The sequence below is a fragment of the Bos taurus genome, chromosome 2, assembly GCF_002263795.3.
Source record: "Bos taurus isolate L1 Dominette 01449 registration number 42190680 breed Hereford chromosome 2, ARS-UCD2.0, whole genome shotgun sequence".
NCBI lineage: Eukaryota > Metazoa > Chordata > Mammalia > Artiodactyla > Bovidae > Bos > Bos taurus.
The window spans coordinates 81,566,166-81,585,996 of record NC_037329.1 but is presented as its reverse complement, the minus strand read 5'-3'; positions in this window follow the sequence as shown (position 1 = coordinate 81,585,996).

The window sequence follows — 19,831 nt, the reverse complement described above, 5'->3', positions numbered from 1 at the left end:
GAAGCTTTTATCTCTATGACAATTTACTTTAAATTCTAAACTACATGTATTTTGATCCAGCCTTGCAAGCTGTGGAAGAGATGTGCTTGTGACATAAAAGGCACGGTGCAGTTTTAGAAATGTGCTACATCCTCTTGTATCTACTCAGGTTTCTGGGGAAACCTCTGTACTAAACAGTGTAATAATCTGATATCAAAAGCCCAAAGGAAGCAGATGGTCACTGTGATTCTAAAAGAGATTTAGTATGAAATTAAAATTCACTATACACATGGACCATAATGTTTTACATAAAACACAGGATCATGAGGTCAGAGTGGTGTCAACAGCAGTCACAAGGTCTTGAAGTCAGTACAAGAGTATGAAGCCCTCTGTTGTCAATGGGCACGACATGATTTTAACACTTTAAAACTTGTTTGAATCTCAAATTTCTTCATGTGGCAGATATAAGTAACATTAATTACTTCATAGTTGAAGATGAGTACCTATAAAAAGTGGGGCTCATTGTAGGAGTAAATAAATATTCGTTCCCCTCACTCTCTGCCACATAATTCTAAAGTCTCACAATTTCATTCCTATGTCATAGATCTTGGTATTTAGCCTTTGATAGCAGAGATCTCTGTGGGAATTAGGCAATACAATATGCAGGCCATCTTTTGGCTTTGCTATTTATTATCTATATTATGTTAAAATATGAGGGAAGGAACTGCCTTTGTTCCCTCATATATACAGTAAAGATAATAGTACCAGATTACCAAAAAATGCAACATGATTTGCAATCCCTGCTTGTTATTATGGAGAAAGCAATGGCACCCCACTCTAGTACTTTTGCCTAGAAAATCCCATGGACAGAGGAGCCTGGTAGGCTGCAGTCCATGGAGTCACTAGAGTCGGATACAACTGAGCAACTTCACTTTCATGCATTGGAGAAGGAAATGGCAACCCACTCCAGTGTTCTTGCCTGGAGAATCCCAGGGACGGGGAAGCCTGGTGGGCTGCTGTCTATGGGGTCACACAGAGTCGGACACGACTGAAGTGACTTAGCAGCAACAGCAGCAGCAGCAGCTTGTTATTAAGTGCCAATGCATATCTATTTTTAGTACTCATTCTCAGAAATATTGTTTTACATTTTATTCTGTTTACAATCATACATTGCTTTAATGAAGTGAATCATTTCCAATCTCAGAAAAATTTCTGGAATCTATATTCCCATAGAATTAATCTACTAATTTTGAAAAAAAAAAAAAAAAGGAATCTAAAGCATAAGACCTATTTCAAATTAGTGAAGTTTATGTGTTTAGTGTCTCTTGGCCATTCTAGGAATGGAGTTTCAGAAAGAATTCAGCTCACTTTCTCTGAAATGATTTCCATTTTTAAAACCAACCAGTACAGAGAACATATGATAAATAGCCAGTCCTTTTTCACTATATGGATCACATGAAATCTATCTTGAGGAAAGTGAAACAGGGTCAAAATGTCCCGTTTCACCAGAAAATCCCACTGAATAGACTTGAAGAGCATGGTTTTTAGTAGTGCTTAATCTGACATTCCAAGAAGGGTATATGGAGAAAGAACTCTGGAAGGACGGGCTGCCCTAAAGCCGTGGCCATTTAAATTAAAATCCATAGTACAGTTACTATAGTTGTACCCTAGCTGTACCTTATGTACCTTATGGTCCAGAGATTTATCAGTATTAATGAAATTTCTAAGTAGGGCCCTGATTATGTCTGTCCAATCGCATGTAACCTCTCTGAAGAGGATGACTAAGTTGCCTTTCCTTATAGGATGACTCTGAATGCAGAGGTGGCTGGACATACCTGTTATTTTCCAGGTTATTCTCACTAGGCTTTATATAAGTTTAAAGCAAGTTTTAAGGCTGTGTGTATACATATGTGCTTCACATGTGTCCATTTGTACACATATGTATATTTCATATACATATATTTTTTTCTCTCAGGTGATATAAATTTTGATGAATGTCTTATTATCTCTAATATAGGTCCTGGCCACTCACTCATGCTAAGTGACACACTGAACCTTTATCACAGTCTAGAGGCCCTCCTTGGGGAAGGAAACAGCAGCCCACTCCAGTACTCTTGCCAGGAAAATCCCATTGGCGCAGGAGCCTGGTAGGCTACAGTCCATGGTGTCGCACAGAGTCAGATACGACTGAAGCGATTTAGCAGCAGCAGCAGCAGCAGCAGAGGCACTACTTTAAATTTCCCTGTGTGTAAATACTTAAAGGAGAAATTTAATTTAATATCATCAGCATCATTATATATAGAGAATACACCAGCATAATTTTCCAAATAATACTTAATATATTTTAATTGGAATTAGATGACATTCCACCAAGGAGATAGTCTCTCTCACCTAAAAATTATCAAACTAAAGCTTTAAACAGCATAAAGCTGTTACAAGTGTAAGACAGTGAGGCATATAATATAAGGGATATAAGCTAAAGTTTATTTTACTTTTCTATTAATTTTAATAAATTAGTGACTAGAATTTTTCCAAATTAATTATATACACTCAACTGTGACTTAACACAACTGTAGTGGCAACCCACTCCACTTGCCTGGAGAATCCCATGGACATAGAAGCCTGGTGAGCTACAGTCCGTGGGATCACAAAGAGCTGGACATGACTCAAGTGACTTAGCACAACTGTAGAAGAACAGTTAAATCCCAACAAGAAGTTAAAAAAAAAACCTTTTGTTCTATGGTGTTTTTAGTAGGTCTACTAACAGGTAGATGGATCAGTGACCAGTTTACAAATGAATTTGTAAATGATTCAGTTTACAAATGAATCCATCAGTTTCCTGGCAAAGAAAGGAGACACCTATATTCTGCTAACATTATAGGGTTTGGAGAACATTAGGGATAGCATTTAAGGAGCTGTGGGGAAAAACAAATTAATGACTGAAATGAAAGTGAAGTTGCTGAAGACTGCATGTATTTCTCATTATTGTATACTTATATCCCAACAATGTTCATGTAATTTAACAAAGTTATGAAGGGTAATGGCCTTAAACTCATAAATCATTGCATTACTACTTGAAAATCTCCATGCAAGAGGACAGCAAGGTTTACATGGGTTTTTAAATCTTAATGAATCTGCCATGATTTAATATAAATCAAGCTCTTCATCTTACTATACAATGAAGGCTGTGCTCTAGGCTTACTCTTCTGATTCAAACTATGATATTCTTTGGAGCATTCTTTCTGACTATGATGTTTATGAAGGGAAGCAGGGTATCCAATAAGTCTATATGTGCACATGTATTGGAAAAAGTTTAATTTTACACGCTTTCCCTCATTCTCTGTTGATGTAATCCTTCTTTCTGATTTATAGATACCAAATAAAGCATGTAGTATATAAAGCAAAAACTAAGATATAATTTATCCACTTGTTCAAATCATTTCAATTACATTACTTTTTGATCTACACAGTCAGCAGATGTATCTGTCATTCAATTCTCCTAACACCATAAAAAAAGAAGAAAGTTATTCTTGTGGGACTTTGCTGCTAAGTTGCTTCAGTTGTGTCCAACTCTGTGCGACCCCATAGATGGCAGCCCGCTAGGCTCCTCTGTCTGTGGGGTTCTCCAGGCAAGAATACTGGAGTGGGTTGCCATTTCCTTCTCCAATGCATGAAAGTGAAAAGTGAAAGTGAAGTTGCTGAGTCATGCCCGACTCTTTGCGACCCCATGGACTGCAGCCCACCAGGCTCCTCGGTCCATGGGATTTTCCAGGCAAGAGTACTGGAGTGGATTGCCATTGCCTTCTCCGTTAGGCAGCCTTAAAAAAGGTACATGATGAAGATCAATTCTTTTCATTTCTATTCTACTCAGTGAAAAAAGCAATAACCTGTTAAATATCAACAGTACTGTATATTTTTTAAACTTTCCATACATATACTTTTGATTCCATTAGTCTTTTTAAAAAAGAAAAAGCTTTTTTTTTTTTTCTTTTTTAAAAGTATGCGAGACAGCAAAAGAGACACAGATGTATAGAACAGTCTTTTGGACTCTGTGGGAGAGGGAGAGGGTGGGATCATTTGGGGGAATGGCATGTAAACATGTATAATATCATATAAGAAACAAATCACCAGTCCAGGTTCGATACAGGATCCTTGGGGCTGGTGCACTGGGATGATCTGGAGGGATGGTACAGGGAGGGAGGTGGGAGGGGGGTTCAGGATGGGGAGCACGTGTACGCCCATGGCAGATTCATGTTGATGTGTGGCAGAACCAACACAATATTGTAAAGTAATTAGCCTCCAATTAAAATAAATTTAAATTTAAAAAATAAATAAAAAAGAAAAAGCTAATATTACAGCAGCATTTTAAGGATGAAAAGACACAGGAAAATGGAATAGGGTATATGTCTTATACAGAGCTACATGGTTTTTAAGAGTAGACTAGGAATTAGAAAACTTATCCTATACTAACACAGTATTCATTCAGTGAAAAACACTGTCTTACTCAGCATCCTGTCTAAAAAAACAGACATTTTATTTCTATATAAGTGAGCCAAATTTTATATCTGCTGCTTATAGTTTTTGCTCAGTTCTCTAAGTTTTGTGCAAACCCATGGGCTGCAGTACCCTGTCCTTCATTATCTCTCATACTTTGCTCAAACTCATGTCCATTGAGTCAATGATGCCATCCAACAGTCTCATCCTCTATCACCCCCTTCTTCTCCTGCTCTCAATCTTTCCCACCATCAGAGTCTTTTCCAAAGAGTTGGCTCTTCACATTAGGTGGCCAAAGTACTGGAGCTTCAGCTTCAGCATCAGTCCTCCCACTGAATATTCAGGATTGATTTCCATTAGGATTGACTGGTTTGATCTCCTTGGTGTCCAAGGGACTCTGTAGAGTCTTCTCCAGTACCATAATTGGAAAGCATCAATTCTTTGGCACTCAGCCTTCTTTATGGTTCAGCTCTCACATCTGCACACGACTCCTGGAAAAACCATACCTTTGACTATTGGACCTTTGTCAGCAAAGGGGTGCTTCTGCTTTTCAATATACTGTCAAGATTTGCCATAGCTTTGCTTCCATGGAGGAAGTGTCTTGTAATTGTGGCTGCAGTCACTGTCCACAGTGATTTGGGGCCCCATGAAAACAAAATCTGTCACTGTTTCCACTTTTTCCCCATCTATTTGCTATGAAGTGATGGGGCCAGATGCTATGACCTTAGGTTTTTGAATGTTAAATTTTAAACCTGCTTTTCACTCTCCTCTTTCACCTCATTAAGAAGCTCTTTAGCTCCTCTTTGCTTTTTGCAATTAGAGTGGTATCATCTGAGGTTGCTGACATTTCTCCTGGCAATCTTCGTTTCAGCTTGCGCTTCTTCTAGCCCAACGTTTCTCATGATGTATTCTGCAAATAAGTTAAATAAGCAGGGTGACAATATACAGCCTTGATGTACTCCTTTCCCTGCTGCTTAAAATTCTTCATACTTTGTGATAGTTGCCATAAATAATTGCACATCATATAAGTTAAACTGAAAAAATATATATACATATTTTAGATATAAAATAGTAATTATAACCATGGATGAAGTACAGAACATATGCAAGGGGCCAACATTAATTCTTCAAGTTAACTTTCCTTAGATAAAAAAAAAATAAGATCACATTTCAAAAGTAATGCTGAATTGTTAACTATATTTTGTTATGGAATAACTGAATTATATAGTTCAGTCTATTGAAAAACTTCACAAAATGATTCTGTTAAAATGAGTTATTGTATTTAGAAATAATATAAAATTATATGTGTGGATAAATTTGATAAATATATGACCTTCACCATCTAAAATTTAGAAAACTAATATTCTTAAGGGATTTTATCTAAATTGATTAGCACATACTAATTATTTAAATTTTCACTTTTAAGTTTGTAATGCTTGGATAACATAGTCAGTAGAGCATCAGACTTTTAATCTGAGGGTCCAGGGTTCATGTCCCTGTTTGGGTGCTCTGGTTGTGCTTCACCACTGGCTCAGACAGTAAAAGAATCCACCTGCAGTGCAGGAGACCCAGGCTTGATCCCAAGGTCAGGAAGATCCCCTGGAGAAGGGAATGGCAATTCACTCCAGTATTATTGCCTGGAGAATTTCATGGTCAGAGGAGCCTGGTGGGCTATAGTCCATGGGGTTGCAAAGAGCTGGACACAACTGAGCAACTAATACTTTCATTTTTTACTTTCAAGTTTGAATACACACACACACACACACACACAAAGTATATCTAAAAAAAAAAAAAAAAGAACAATTAAACAACATCCACCTGAATTTGTGAGTTATCCAAAGTACGGCTAAGAATTTGTAGCTTGGCTCATTTTAAAAACAAGACTTGGAGATATACTAAACTTGTTTATGCCAAAAAGAAAGCAGTATTCCTTTAGTGCAATCACACATAAAATATAAAATCCTAGCCAAAGTTTTGGATTTTGTTCTGTTGAGTTTGTCCATCCATAAATTAAACGTTGCACTGTCCAGTGTGTATACATAAAGTGTAAATGCAATCAATATAACCAATGTTTTCAACAAAGACATTTAAAAATGCTAAGAATACCTTATTTGAATAGTTAATATTAAAGAATGCTTCATTCTTAGCCTTCCAAACGCCTACCCTTAGGAAAAAAATATTTCCTGTGAACGTTGTATCTTTAGATTATATTTGTATACACATAAATGACTGACCTGATCTCAGTTATAATGGATTCCCCTCAGAAATCTCAGAGCTTGTCAAAGTAAAACATAATATTGGCAAAGGCACCTTTGTTTTTTCCAGATTTTTTTCTCAAGCAGATTGTTGTGCATAACCAAAGTAAAAGCAAACATACGGCACTAAGAGATATATGAGAAGACTATATTCTGGAATGTCTGATGATCCTTTTTTTCCCTCTGCCTGCCTGCTGCCACTTTTTCCCTGCTATAGGGCTAAGACTGTGCCACATGAACATGAAATATATTTATGGAGAATAAGAAGTTCATCACAGAAACTGATCACAAGACTGCTATCCTAATTCACAGTTTCAGGCCTTTTCAGTAGTGTCAGCTGTCCTTGGAGACTCCCAGCAGTCTGATGTCAAAGTCTCCTCCAGAAGCTGTTTTTAGTTCCACTTTGGCTGATTTCATAAAATGTCAAATGTAACAAGCCTGCTGGGGTGAGAAATAATTTACTCTCAACAAATTTGTGCTTCATTGGCATTTCCTCCTTGTTATTGTTTTACCATTAGGTTTTATTAATGATGCTTGGAGTGGCTCCAGGCTTATTATGCAACATTGGAAATGTAAAATTTATTTTCTGAGGGTGTTTGGTGTTCTGACATTCAGACATGAGAGCAGCAGTAGAATGACTTAAGTGCTATAAAAATGAGTCCACATAACTATATTTATTTTTATTAAAAAGTATTCCAACCAATATTTTCCTGACAGGCCAGTCTTGGCTTGATTCAAAACACTGGAACCCATTGTGAAGATCAGCAGATCATGGAAGGCAAAAAGTCTGTTCAGAACTCTGGCATCCAGTAACCTCAGCTACTGTTTGCTCAAGAATAAAGAAGGATGGTCACTGGGTTTTCTTGCAGTATCCACTCTGCAAGCACTGAATTCTCTTCCCCGAGTACTTTAACAGAACTAGCTCCAGGTTTATTACAAAAGATGTGGTGGGAAAACAGCCTCCCCAGGACATATACTTTGCTCATGATATATGGAAATGGTTACAAGAGTCACTAATCATATTATTGAGTATTTATTTCATGTATGAATCATCAATGAAAATCTATGAACAGTTGTCTCTACTTTGCTCCTTACATAAAATACATAGGAAGACCTCTCAATTTTAATTCTTTGGTTTAGTATTTCATCCTAAGATGAGAAATATCTATAGGCAATAATTGGGTTAATAGCAATCAGTCACATTTCAAGTGATAATATGATGCTGAAATTGGAAGCAATGGGCCGTTACTATGATTTTCTTGTCTTTTCTTAAAGACTTAGATAACTCAGAGTGAATGAATTCCTTCAGTGCTTCAGTGTTCTTTATCTTTAAAGACAAATCCTTAGGATACAGTATTTTAAGACTGAGGCACAACACACACAGAGAGAAATGAATCACAGGTGTGATACAGTTTTGCCTATCACCCCTGCTGGGCACTGAGACAGGCAGCATGTTGTATTAAGGAGTTATTCTGCGAGCCAAGAGACTTGGCTTGGCTTTCTTCTTCACTGTAGGTCTTGAACAGCTCAGCTAAGGCATTTAATTTCTGTCCTCAGTTTCCTTAACTGTAGCATTTTTAAAAGGTCCTAAATGAACATGGAATTCCTCCTGTAATCAATACTAATGTCTTTCTAATTTGTTTTGAATAAAGGAAGTGTTTAGAGACTTGTAGGAGCAGATCCTGAGTGTCTATTGCTTGCCTAACTAGGTGGATGTTGTCACCCTGTTTTTACAACTTATATGCAAAGTATATCATGCAAAATGCCAAGCCATATGAAACACAAGCTGGAATCAGGATTGTTGAAGAAATATCAATAACCTCAGATATGAAGGTGACACCACCCTTATGGCAGAAAACAAAGTGAAATTAAAGAGCCTTTTGATGAAGATGTAAGAGGAGAGTGAAAAAGCTGGTTTAAAGTTCAACATTCAAAACACTAAGATCATGGGGAGAGAGTCAATTCCTAGGTATGTTGATAAGAAATCAGGTGTCCCCAAGGAGGAGAGAGGGAACTGGGGCTCTCAAGGAGGAGAGAGGGGTCTGAAGCTCTTAAGGAGGAGAAAAGGACTAACTTTTTTTCTACATTCTTTAGTCTTATTCACATAAACTTATTTTTCTTTAAGCCCAGAGATGATGATTACACAATAAAACAACACAACTTAAACTCTGTACCAATGATTATATAACAACAATGTGTCCTGCTTGAGGGCATGTTTCTCCTTTTGGAGAAACATGGATTCTGACTAATCCTATTATCTTAAAATGCATATTGTGGGCAAAGGTTTGGTAAGACTTTTACAACCTTGAGACAGTCTTTTGATTTACTGTAATAGCCAATTGAAAAAGTATATAGCTCCCTTGCTAAGACTAACAAGAGGGGCACTTTCCATCCTCCTTCTGATGTCTATGTCAGAAGCTTTCTCTGCACTTTTTTGTACTTTAATAAAACTCTGCTACACAAAAGCTCTTGAGTGATCAAGCCTGGTCGCTGGTCCTGAGGCTAAATCTTCTTCTTCAGAGATCACAAAACTGACATTCTTCACTATAAGTTATAAGTGGCATCCAGTCCCATCCCTTCATGAAAATGTCACGTGAGTGTATGTTCCTCGGTTCTTTGTCTCGTCCCAACAAAGATTTGGAGCAACGGACATTAAAGCCCTCGGTGCGTCACGGCTCTCGGGTCTTGGACAAACCGTGCTACAGCTCTTAGGCAAATCAGTGTTACAGCTCTATTTTATTTAGAAGATAGCAGGAGAGAGAGAGAGAGAAAGAGAGAGAAAGAGAGAAAGAAAGAAAAGAGCACGCACACGCGGGAGAGAGAGAGTCCTAGAGAAAGCGCTTTGGCTCCTCCTTTTATATGTTTTTTCCTCCACCTGGGCCTGCCCTATGCAAATTGGGCTTAGCCAGGAGTACTGTTTGTTCTGGTTGTTCTGCCTGAAGTCTTCACTCTGGTCCTCGGACCTTCCTTTGACCTTCCTTGTCTTTTAGCCACCGCCATTTTGGACTCCTTTTCCCTATTCTACCTACCTAACATCCCCCCTCAAGAGATGGGAGGCCCAATTCTTTGGGAATAGGGGCGTCAAGGTCTTTCTGGCTACTTCCTGCTGAACTGGGGCGGCAAGGGGTATTAGGCCTCCCCCTCTTGCTAGTCTCAATCCTCAGAGTCCTTATAGTGGTGTCCAAGGGAGTGTGATATTTTCCGTGGTCAACTGCAGTTTTATATCTTTGTTGAACTGGCACTGCATGTTGTAGCTGGTTGACCTGGGCAGAGACAAAACAAGGTAGACAATTGACAGTACATGGAATAATCATAGGCATCATCAATATAGCATAATGAGGACTAGTAGGGACATTGGTCAATTTTAAATTCACATCACCAGGATAGCTCAAGTCCCTCCTTGTTCAGGGTTCAGAAGATCTATCTCCTGTCTGTCTTGGAGTACAGTCTCTGTCAAGCTGTGTTGGCTCCTTAGAGTTATCCTGAGAAATTTTATCCCCAGAAACCAGATTTCGGGGGTCTTCATTAGAATGGCACTCATTGGTAGTTTTGAGTAGGTATTTGAGATCTCCCAGGGGCTCACAGGTGTATTGAGTGTCCTCTTCTGTTTTCTTCCATGGCTTGACTCGTGAGTAGTGAATCCAGGAGTCATGTCCTGGTACCTTGACTGCTATGAGGGTAGAAAGTATTACAGGGTAGGGGCCCTTCCATGTGGGCTGGAGTTGAGCCTTTGGGGACCCATCTTTCCAGACTTTAATTAGGACTTGAGTCCCTGGAGCATATAGTGGTGACTCTTTAGAATTTTTTGGGTCCTGGTTCATACCCCACAAGCGTATATCCTGTTGGAATTGCCCAATGGCCATGATAAGACTGGAGGGTCTGAACCTCTGGATCTAGGAAGAGGTCATTGACATAAACAAAAGGTTTCCTATATAGCATCTCATAAGGACTAAGACCAACATTTTCCTTAGGGGCAATGTGGGTGTGGAGGAGAGCTATTGGTAAAGCCTCCTTCCATCCCAGGGAGGTCTCCTGGATTATCTTTTTTATCGCTGATTTTAAGAATTGATTGGCTCTTTCTACTTTTCCTGAAGATTGAGGCCTCCAGGCACAATGGAGATAATAAGTAATGCCCAATGCTTTCGAGACTCCTTGGGTGACCTTAGAAGTAAATGATGTCCCATTGTCACTTTGTAATGACCTGGGCAGACCAAATCTTGGAATGATTTCATGGAGCAGGTTTTTTTACCACCTCCTCAGCCTTCTCAGTCCGGGTGGGAAAGCCTTAAATCCATCCTGTGAATGTATCTATCATAACTAATAGGTATTTATACCCTTGAGAAACTGGCATCTGGGTGAAGTCCATCTGCCAGTCCTCTCCTGGGTAGGCCCCACGTCGTTGGATGGGCTGGGCCAGGTGGGGTCTTCGAGCTCCTTGAAGGTTGTTTAATTGGCAAGTGGGACAAGAGGAGACCATCTGTCTTATAGTTGTTTGGAGGCCTGTTCCTCTGAAGGAACTTTCTAGTAATCTTTGGAGGGCCTTTTCTCCTAAATAAGTAGTGGCATGTAAGGAGTTAACCAACTTCCATTGGAGGTTTCCAGGCAGAAAAAGGAGTCCCTCCTTTTGGAACCACCCCATATGATCTTCTTGAAGGCCCTCGCTCTTAGCTTTAAGAGTCTCACCTTCAGTATATGAAGGAGTTTCTGGCAAATTAGTCTGTGGAACTAAGGTGGCAATCCCTATTAGGTCATGGTTCTGTAATGCTGCTCTCCTAGCTGCCTGATCAGCTGCTTGGTTCCCTCGTGCCACTTCTGTGTTCCCTTTTTGGTGTCCTTTACAGTGGGAGACTGAAACCTCAGTGGGCAGATGGACTGCCTCCAAGAGTCGAAGAATCTGAACACCATATTTGATTGGGGACCCTCGGGTTGTCAAGTGGTCCCTTTCTTTCCAAACAGCCGCATGTGCATGTAGCACCAGAAAGGCATACTTGGAGTCAGTGTAAATGGCTATTCTTTTTCATTTTCCCAGCTCTAAAGCTTGAGTCAGGGCTATGAGCTCAGCTAATTGGGATGAAGTACCTGGTGGCAGAGGCTTAGCCTCTATGGTCTCAAAACTGGAGACTACTGCATACCCGGCTCTTCTTTTTCCATCCAAGACAAAGCTGCTTCCATCAGTGTACCAGATTTCCTCAGGATTGGTCAGAGGATCTTCTGACAATCCCTCTCGGGGTTTTGTCCAGTGGTCCAAGGTTTCTAGAAATGGGAGAGAGCCCTCAGGGGTAGGTAGGAGGGTGGCTGGGTTAAGAACCTCACAAGGGGATATAGTGAGGCCCAGATTTTCCATCAGCATTACTTGATATCTGAGGATTCTTTGATCAGACATCCATAAATGGCCTCTCCCATTTAGGAGTTGTTTTACTTGGTGGCTGGTAAAAATAGTTAGTTTGCCCCCAAAGGAGAGTTTTAAAGCATCTTCTATCATTATTGCAATAGCTGCAAGATTTCGAAGGCAGGGGGGCCAACCTCGGGTAGTTGGATCGAGCCTCTTGGATAAGTAAGCTACAGGCTGGGGCTCAGACCCCAACCTTTGAGTTAACACTCCCAAGGCTATTCCCTCTCTTTCATGGACATAAAGTTGGAATGCTTTTTCTGGGTCTGGCAACCTCAAGGCAGGTGCCTGAATTAAGGCCTGTTTTAGTGTAGCCTCTGCCTCCTTTTGAGGAGTTTCCCACATCAGTGGGATTGAATCATCTTGTCCCTTTAAGCTTTCATATAAAGGCTGGGCAATTAGACCATAATTGGGTATCCAGATTCTATAATAACCAGTTAGCCCCAGGAAAGCTTGCAATTGTTTTCGAGTCATGGGGGAGGGCAACTGGAGGATTCCTTGTACCCGATCAGAGGACAGCCTCCTGGACCCGTGTGTAATCTGAACTCCCAGGTAAGTGACCTTTGTCTCGACCATCTGTGCCTTAGCACGGGAGACTTTATATCCCCTTTCTGCCAAGAAGTTTAGAACCTGAATTGCATGTTGTTGGGCACTTTTCTCATCTGGAGAGCAGATTAGTAGGTCATCTATGTATTGTAATATTTTCCCATTAGGTCCCAGGTCCAGATCTAGGAGATCCCGGCTAATGGCCTGTCCAAACAGGTGGGGGCTATCTCTGAACCCCTGAGGTAATACTGTTCAAGTCATCTGTTGGTGTTTTTCTCCTGGTGCCTCCCACTCAAAGGCAAAAAGGTATTGGGATTCTTTAGCCAGTGGTACGGAGAAGGCAATGGCAACCCACTCCAGTACTCTTGCCTGGAAAATCCCATGGACAGAGGGGCCTGGTGGGCTGCTGTCTATGGGGTCGCACAGAGTCGGACACGACTGAAGCGACTTAGCAGCAGCAGCAGCAGCAGCCAGTGGTATGAAAAAAAATGCATCTTTGAGATCCAAGACTGTAAACCACTTGGCACTGGGTGGGATTTCTCCCAAGATTACATAGGGATTGGGTACTGTGGGATGGATGGGGACTACAGCTTCATTTATGATCTGGAGATCTTGAACCATTCGCCAGGTTCCGTCTTTTTCCTTTACTGAGAGGATTGGGGTGTTACATGGCGAACTGATAGGGACCAATAGCCCACAAGTAAGGAATTTATTTATTAAAGGCTATAGTCCCTCCCAAGCCTTTCTTTTGAGAGGATATTGTTTCCGGTTAGGAAACTGAGTGGGATCTCAGAGGACAATGATGACCGGTTCAGCTTGGTGGGCTTGTCCAGGAATCCCCTGGTCCCACACCTGGGGGTTAATTTTGTCTTCCCATAGTTTTTGGTCCCTCTCTATTGAAGGTGTAACGGGTTCTTCAGTAGTAACCAGGAACTGTAGAGCTCTAGGGGCTGAAAAACTTCCCATCACAAGGGTGGTCCCCAGTTTAGTGAGTATATCTCTTCCCAGTAAGGGGGTAGGACACTCAGGGACCACCAGAAACTGGTGGGAAAATATTTGTCCAACCCAGCAACAAAGAAGTGCTTGGGTGAATCTTTTAGTAATTGCTTTTCCTGTAGCACCCAAAATGGTACAGGTTTGGGAGGAGAAGGCTCCAGAGTAGGAGATCAAGACAGAGTAGTAGCCCCTGTGTCAACCAAGAAATTCTCGGACCTGCCTGCCACATCCAGTTGCACCCTTGGCTCCAGCCCCATGATGGTTATCTGTGACAGGCGGGCTGGCTGGAGCGGGTCACTTCAGTCCTCTTGAACCATCGTGTGGGTAGGCTTGGCGCTTGACCTTGAGGCTCTTGGGTCCTGAGGGCAGAGTGCCGCCCAGTGTCCCAGTTGATGGCATTTGTGGCAAGACATTCTAGGAGACTTGTCATGGTTTGGACACTCTTTGGCCCAATGCCCCGCCTGTCTACAGATCAGGCATCTGTCTCATGCCTTGTCCATCAAGGACTCGGGGTTTGCCATAGGGCTTCTCTGAAGGGCAGCCAGCATCTGGGCATGCCTTGTCTCTTTCTTTCTCTCCTTCTCCTGGGCCTTGGCCTCCTTCTCCTGTTCTCTGTTATAAAAGGTATTGATGGCTATCTGGACCATCTCATCTAAAGAGGCAGCAGGGTCCTGCTGTTGTAGCTGCTGTAACAATTCTGATATCTGATGCACATTGGGACAGGAATTTGTCCTTTAAAATCACCCGTCCCTCATAAGAGTCTAAGTCCAGGTTGGTAAGCTTTTGGAGTGCCTCTTTTAGCCTCTCCAGAAAGGCAATGGAGTTCTCATTGGGCTCCTGAGTAATTGCTGAGACTGGGCATAGTCCCACAAGTAATAGGCTTCTTTATGTTCCCATGGGTGGACTTCCTTAGGGGTGAGTCCTTCTGAAGCTTATCCTACCCAGAACTGTTGCAACCTGAGAGCCAGGCGTCCCCGGGTCAAGGTGCAGATCCCCAGGCAGGCTGAGGTGTGACAGCCTCCTAGAGATCGAATACCCGGGCAGGTGGAGGCATGACGGCCTCCAGAGGATTGGGTCCCTGGGCAGGTCGAAGCATGACGACCTCCTGGGACCCCTGGGACTAGAGGATCCCCGAACAGGTTGAGGCGTGACAACCTTTTGAAGACCGATCCCTAGGCAGGTCAAGGCGTGATGACCTCCTGGGACCCCCCGGACTGGAGTTTGGGTGTCCCCAAGATCTCCAGTGTTAACAATGCTGGGTAGGATTAGGGGTTGTATATTATAGAGTATTTCCCTCCCAAGGCCAACTATTTTCTGGTTGTCTCTCCAGAAGATTGTAGAAACCTTGTGGGTCTGGAAGGGGCTCAGGAAAAGAGTATGAAACAGGAGGGAAGGGGCAGAGCAAAACTTTTGAAAGAATTACATAGTGCAAGGGTATGATATAAACCAGTTAAAATCAATTGGGTCCAAGATGACAAGTCAAATTCAAGTAAACCTTAATCCCCAATTTATAAGCCAACAGACCCACCCAGAGGTGGCAGGACAGCCCCAAGGCACAAGGTCAAAAGAGGGAGGTGTAGGTGCTTCCCCATGGCTGGGATGATCCTCTCACTCATTAGTATATGAATTCCATCCCCTCACAAAACCTAGCCAGGCCTAATTCCATGGCTGCAGCCCTTGCCCTCAGCAATGGTTCACACCCTGAAGAGTTGCTTCTCTCTGGATCCTTACAAATCTACCTCTTATGGCTTTGTCTCTCAATGAATTTTTGCAATGAGACATCAGAGCCTGAGTTTCGTTAGTTTTGGCCGGGCTTGAGTCCTGGGAGAGAGCTGAAGGACAGGAGGAAAAAGCAGTGGGAAAAACGTTGCCAAGGAATCCCCTTCATAGCCCGCTGGAAAATTTGCTAAATATCTGACTGGTGCTCACAGTTTCATTGGTCTGATCCTTGGCACAGAGAAGAGAAAGGACAGAAGAACCCCCACCGGCTTGGGTAACAGCTACTGGGGCTCAGCAGATAGTGCCTTTGGGACATGCTGTGGAGTAGCCTCTCCAGAGTCCCTCAGTTGTGCCCCTGCCGCCCGCCTGTTCGCCGGAGGTTCGAGGAAATAAGAAACGAGAGATTGTAAAGATCCCTCCAGCCATAGGAGCGAGGACCTCTTACCTTAATCGGAGGTCTTCTGGAATCTGAGACTGGGCTGTGTGAGCTTTCTGCTGAGTTTGTTTTTTGCTGTCCCTGTTTCCAGCACGATGGGCCTTCCCCTGCGCCGGGTTTCTTCGCCTTCCACTTCTAGCGCGGGAGCTTCGCTGAGTTGGGCTCCTGTTGTGCTTGGCCTCTTCCATGCAGAGGTTGTTTCAGCCACGTTATATCTGAGTCACGGCACCATAGATGTCACGCGAGTGTATGTTCCTCAGTTCTTCATCTCGTCACAACAAAGATTTGGAGCAACAGACATTAAAGCCCTCGGCGCGTCATGGCTCTCGGGTCTTGGACAAACCGTGCTACAGCTCTTAGGCAAATCAGTGTTACAGCTCTATTTTATTTAGAAGATAGCAGGAGAGAGAGAGAGAGAAAGAGAGAGAAAGAGAGAAAGAAAGAAAAGAGCATGCGCACGCGGGAGAGAGAGAGTCCTAGAGAAAGCGCTTTGGCTCCTCCTTTTATATGTTTTTTCCTCCACCTGGGCCTGCCCTATGCAAATTGGGCTTAGCCAGGAGTGCTGTTTGTTCTGGTTGTTCTGCCTGAAGTCTTCACTCTGGTCCTCGGACCTTCCTTTGACCTTCCTTGTCTTTTAGCACCGCCATTTTGGACTCCTTTTCCCTATTCTACCTACCTAACAAAAATAAATGGGAGAAAAATGGATACAGCCACAGACTTTATTTTCCTGGGCTCCAAAATTACTGTGGACAATTACTGCAGCCATGAAATTAAAAGACGTTTGCCCCTTGGAAGAAAATCTATGACAAAGCTAGACAGTGTATTAAACAGCAGAGACAACAGTTTGCTCACAAGGGTCCATATAGTCAAAGCTATGGTTTTTCCAGTAGTCATGTATGGATGTGAGAACTGGACCATAAAGAAGACTGAGCACTGAAGAATTGATGCTTTTGAACTGTGCTGTGGGAGAAGACTCTTGAGAGTTCTTTGGACTGCAAGGGTATCAAACCAGTCAATCCTAAAGGAAATCAGTCCTGAATATTCATTGGAAGGACTGATGGAAGAGTTGATTCATTAGAAAAGACCCTTATGCCCAGAATGACTGAGGGCAGGAGAAAAAGGGGGTGACAGAGGATGAGATGTTTGGATGGCATTACCAACTGAATGGACATGAGTTTGAGCAAACTACGGAGATAGTGAAGTACAGGAAAGCTTTGTGTGCTGCAGCCATGGAGTCACAAAGAGTCAGACACTGAGCAACTGAACAACAAAAAACCAAGGCTATTATGTAAAAAAAAATTCACACTCTAAAAGCAACTTCTTCTATAAAATACATTTATCTTTAGGACTACCCTATTCAGAAGAAAACCTACCTCCTGTGACTACCTACAGGAATTTCCATTTATCAAATATCTATGAATAATATAAAACAATTTTAAAATATAGAAAGGAAAATATATGTGCTCTGCCTCTTCTCCACCATAAAAAACTACTTTATCACCATGCTGAAAATTAAAATTTTGATCCAGGTCAATTCATGATTTGGAATTGCCTAAATATAACAATAGAGTAATAAAGAAAGAATCAAATTATCTTGATTTTATTATTAATCTTTAAACTAAATGGATCTACTTCTGGATGTATTTCTGGCAAACAACATGACATGATATATCTAGAATTTTATGAAAAGGAGTTTTCTTCATAACTTCTTTTTCCATCGTTGTTTGGGTTCCCTCAAATAATGCCATCATTTACTATTTCTAATTACTTGTTTTGCAATAATCTAGTCCCTAGATACCATTGTGCTCTATAATACCATCACAATTCATAATCATAAGTTTTGAGATTCTGTAACACAACCTTTTATTTAATTATCTACTAGGTAAAGCACTAAGATGGTGACTGAAGCCATTAAATTAAAAGACATTTGCTGGGAGGTTCCAAGATGGTGGAGGAATAGGATGGGGAGACCACTTTCTCTCCCACAAATTCATCAAAAGATAATTTGAATGCTAAGCAACTTCCAGAAAACAACTTCTGAACACTGATGGAGGACACCAGGCACCCAGAAAGGTAGCCCATTCTCTTTGAAAGGAGGTAGGACAAAATAGCCTGGAAACTCCAATGGAGGGAGGAGCCTGATAGGCTGTAGTCCATGGGGTCGCTAAGAGTCAGACATGACTCAGCGACTTCACTTTCACTTTTCACTTTCATGCATTGGAGAAGGAAATGGCAACCCACCCCAGTGTTCTTGCCTGGAGAATCCCAGGGATGGGGGAGCCTGGTAGGCACCCGTCTGTGGGGTCGCACAGAGTCGGACATGACTGATGTAACTTAGCAGCAGCAGAAGGACAAAATAGAAAAGATGAAAAGAGAGACAAAAGAGTTAGGGACAGAGACTTGTCATGCAGAGGGAGTCGTGAAGGAGGAGAAGTTTCCAAACAGTAGAAAAACTCTCACAGGCAGGTTTGTGGGGAGTTTTGGATCTCAGAGGGCAACATAACCGGGAGAAAACAAACAAAAAAACGGAAAATACATGCCTAAGTGCAACTGCCAGGGGAGAAGTAGCCCAGACACTTGCATTCACTACCAGCGAGCAGGGGCTGGACAGGGAGGCGAGAGCTGCATAATCAGTGCTTAGGGTAAGAACAGGGCCTGAATGCCCTGAGGAAAATCTGAGGCAGCTAACTAAACTGTGAGATCACAAGAGAGGAAAATAAAAAGAGAAAGGCTCTAACTCGCAGCCTGGCCCACTCATAGAAGGAAGAATTGAGCAAATACCAAAGGAGAGTTAGCGGGCTGCGTACAGGCTCCTCCCCGCTGTAGGCAGAGAGGCAGGCCGCCGACAGCCAGAGCCAGAAGGCAAGAGGTTACTCCAATCTCAACCTCCAGAAACCGGAATCCTCCATCAAGCTGGCAGCAGGCTCTCAGTTGCTAAACACGTCTTTCTGGGATCCTGGATGGTTCACTTCTGCCAGGTGGGTAACACCCTGATATTGGCTCTCCAGAGGAGACACACTTGAGACCATGCTCTTGTAGTGTACCTGGGAAATGGAGCAGATGGCACTGGGGAGGTGATTAGGATGCACAGCCTACCTGGGACAGTGCATTCGCTAAATAACTGCTCACCTGAGATGCTTGGACCTGGGAAGGGTGTAAAACGCACGCCCAGGCAAGTCTGTAACCTTACAAAGTACCCAAGAACCTGAGTTGCTTAGATCTGGGAAGTGCACAAAACACAGGGCCCGCTGTGGACAGTGCCCTTGCAGAGCACCCTGGAGCCAGAGAAGTGGAGAACCAAGAGTCACGTGCCTCTTTGAGGTGCAGCAAATCCAGTGTGGTCCATACTGTGAGCACTCCCCACACATGCCATTTGTTCACAGTGTCCCTCCCTTCCCACAACACAACTGAAGACGTAAGCCCAAATAAATGACCACCTTTTCCCCCTTGTGTCAGGGCAGAAATTAGTGAAGAGACTTGCAAACAGAGGAAGCCAAAATAAACAAAGAAGAGGGAACCACTCTGGAAGTGACAGATGCAATAGATTGAAACCCTGTAGTTAATATTGACTAAACATTGGAGGGGGCCTATAGTCCTTGAGAACAAGTACAAGCTTGAATAAGGAACTATCTGAAAATGAACTGAACCCATACTGCCCATAAAAACTCCAGATAAATTCCTTGATATATTTTTACTATTATCACTTTTAATTATTTTTTAAATTTAAGTTCTTTATTACTCCTTTAATTTTCATTTTTATAGCCTACTATTACCTTGCAAAAAAAGAGCCTATTTTTAAAGGAAATTTCATATATATATATATATATATATATATATATATATATTATAATTTTGTTTTGATATTGTTTTTCATTTTTATATTGTTTTTTAGAGAGTCTAAACTCTAGATGTCTAATCTTTGCATTTTGGTATTTGTTATCAATTTTGTTCCTTTAAGAAATCTAATCTTCAGTATCCAATTTCAGTTAAGGGTGGGATTACTGGCTTGATTGCTCT